Below are 3,448 nucleotides of genomic sequence, written 5' to 3'. Positions count from 1 at the left end.
CCACAGCATCGGCCCCTGTTGCAGTGTTTTTTAAATATGGGTTGTTGAGTTCTTCCATTTCCATGCTGATTTTCTGTCTAGTTTGATCAGTTGTTGAGATTCGGTATTGAAGTTTTCACACATAACTGTGACCTTGTCTCTTTCTCCTTTCAACTGTATGGGTTGTGTTTGCTTCACAGATTGTAAACACTGTTGCTTGGTGTTACACCACGTTCTTGGTGAGTCCACCCTTTCATCGATGTGTGGTGCCCTTCACTGTTCCTAGTAAGTTTCTATGCTCTGAAGTCTTCTTTATTTGATATTATTACAGTTCTCCTATTTACTTTTAATTAATGTTTGCATTATATACAAGGGATATTCAACAAGGTCATGGAACATAAGTATTGTGGAAAAACTATGCATGTATTTCAAAATTTTTTGTTCCAACAATAAATTTGCATTAAACTATTGTAACATATCTTACAGGATCTAGTTTGAAGAGAATAAGATATTAATTTGAAAAGAACTCCTATCAGAGTAACATGAATTGTGCTCAGATTAAAGCAAGAACAAACACCAGACTGAGGGTGCAGCTTGGATAAAACAATGATGATGCCACAGATGTTTGCAAATAGTTTATAGGGGGGCCAGCACTGTGGCATAGAGGGTAAAGTCACTGCCTGCAATGGCCGGCATCCCATACGGCAGTTTGGGTCCCATCTGCCTCACTTCCAATCCATTTCTCTGCTATGGCTTGGGAAAGCAGTGGAGGATGGCCCAGGTCCTGGGGCCCCTGCACCCATGTGGGAGACCTGGAAGAAGCTCCTGGCTCCTGGCTTCGGATCGGCCCAGATATCGTTGTGGCCATCTTGGGAGTGAACCAGCAGATGGAAGACCTCTCCTTCTTTCTCTGCCTCTCTGTAACTCTGCATTTCAAATAAATAAATCTTTTTTTAAAAAAAGCTTATGGGGACAATACCCCCAAAGAAACCAGCAGTTTATGAATGGACGACTCATTTTAACAAGATGATGTTGAAGATGAAGCCCAGTGGCAAACCATCCACATCGATCTATGAAGAAAAATTCTTTTTGTTCTCTCGTTGAAGAGGACCAATGATTAACAGCAGAAACAATAGTCAAATGGTGTAGATGCCTTGAGTGGTTCAGGTTAGACAATTCTGACTAAAAAATGCAAACGGAACAAACTTTTGGCTTGGTGGGTGCCAAAACTATTGTGCCCAGCTCATCTGCAGAGAACAGAGTTTTCAGTGGAAATTTTAAATAAATGAGATCTAGATCCTGCAGATTTCTCTCTCTCTCTCTCATTTATTTATTTATTTATTTATTTTGGCAAGCAGAGTTAGACAGTGAGACAGAGAGACAGAGAGAAAGGTCTTCCTTTTTCTGTTGGTTCACCTCCCAGGTGGCTTCTACAGCTGGTGCGCTGCGCCGATCCGAAGCCAGGAGCCAGGTGCTTCCTCCTGATCTCCCATGGGATGCAGGGCCCAAGCACTTGGGCCATCCTCCACTGCACTCCCTGGCCACAGCAGAGAGCTGGCCTGGAAGAGGGGCAACTGGGACAGAATCCGGCGCCCCGACTGGGACTAGAACCTGGTGTGCCGGCGCCACAGGTGGAGGATTAGCCTAGTGAGCCACAGCGCCGGCCTGATTTCTCTCTTTTTTAAAAAAGATTTATTTATTTGAAAAGTGGAGAGCTAGAACCAGAGTGAGAGGGAGAGAGAGAATGAGAATCTTCCATCTACTGGTTCATTACCCAAATGGCTGCAATAGCCAGGGCTGGACCTAGAAGGAGCCAGGAGCCTGAAGTTCTGTCTAGGTCTCCCGTGTGAGTGGCATCTTCTGCTACTTTCCCAGGCACATTAGTAAGGAACTGCACTGGAAGTAGGTCAGGGAGACTCAAACTGGCACCCATATGGAATGACGGCTTCAGAGGCAGTGGCTTAACCTGCTGTGCCATAAAACCAGTCCCCTGAAGATTTCTTAAAAGGAAATGAAGTGTGGTTTTGCCAGTATGATCCTGAACATAGCGGAATCAGAGCAGTGACACCCAAGAGGTGGACGTGGTCCCGTGAAAGCAAAGGCGGACTGGTCAGCAGCAAAAATAATGGCAACAGGCTTTTGGGATGCTCAAGGCATTTTGTTTGTTAACTTTGTAGAGAGACAAAGAATAACAACATCTGCTTATATTATAAGAGTATTTTGAGCAAGTTAGTAAAGCTTTAGCAGAAAAATGCCCCAGAGTGCTTGTCCACCCTGACAAGGCCCCTACCCATCCCTCTCATCAAACAAGGGCAATTTTGCAAGAGTTTTGTTGGTGTCTTCTGACTTCTTTTTGTTTGCTAATATTAAAAAGAATCTTCATGGGGCCCGCACTGTACATAGGTTAAGCATCCACCTGTGGTGCCAGAATCCCATATGGTGCCTGGGAGAGCAGTAGAAGATGCCCCAAGTGCTTGGGCCCCTGCACCCACATAGGAGACCCAAAAGAAGCTCCTGGCTTCAGATCAGCTCAGCTCCGGCTGTTGCAGCCCCTGGGAAAGTGAACCAGTGGATGGAGGACCTCTCTCTGTCTTTCCCTCTCTCTGTCTGTAATTCTGCCTCTCAACTAAATAAATAAATCTTTAAAAATTAAAATTTTATTTCTCAACATAAGCTTGATCAACTTCAAGACACTTTTGTAAGCAATGATCCCACCCATTTAGCCCTGCCCTAAAAAACTGAGGTCCTGGGAATTTAATCATGTCAATGCAGTATTTTTACATTATTAGCTGGAGAAAAATGGGTGCCCTTTGAAGATTATTTTTCTAAAGATTTTATTTATTTCAAAGGCAGAGTTACAGGGAGAAGCAAAGAGGGAGAGACAGAGAAAGAGAGATATTCCCTGCACTAGTTCATTCCCCAAATGGCTGCAATGGCCAGAGCTGGGCCAGGCTGAAGCCAGGAGCCAGGAGCTCCAACCAGGTTTCCCACATGGATGGCAAGAGCCCAAGTTTTTGGGCCATCTTCCACTGCTTTCCCAAGTGCATTAGCAGGAAGTGCATAAGCAGTGCTAGCTTAATCTGTTATATCACAATGCCAGCCCCAAGTTTTTACTTTTAGTTGCTCTTTTTTTTAAAAAAAATATTTAGGACAGCGCCGCAGCTCAATAGGCTAATCCTCCGCCTGTGGTGCCAGCACACCGGGTTCTAGTCCCGGTCGGGGCACCGGATTCTGTTCCGGTTGCTCCTCTTCCAGGCCAGCTCTCTGCTGTGGCCAGGGAGTGCAGTGGAGGATGGCCCAGGTGCTTGGACCCTGCACCCGCGTGGGAGACCAAGAGAAGCACCTGGCTCCTGCCTTCGGATCAGCGCGGTGCGCCAGCCGTAGCAGCCACTTGGGAGGTTAACCAACAGAAAAAGGAAGACCTTTCTCTCTGTCTCTCTCTCACACTGTCCACTCTGCCTGTCAAAAA

The sequence above is a fragment of the Oryctolagus cuniculus genome, chromosome 1 (assembly GCF_964237555.1).
Source record: "Oryctolagus cuniculus chromosome 1, mOryCun1.1, whole genome shotgun sequence".
Taxonomy (NCBI): domain Eukaryota; kingdom Metazoa; phylum Chordata; class Mammalia; order Lagomorpha; family Leporidae; genus Oryctolagus; species Oryctolagus cuniculus.
The sequence above is the reverse complement of the archived record's forward strand: the minus strand, read 5'-3'. Positions refer to the sequence as shown.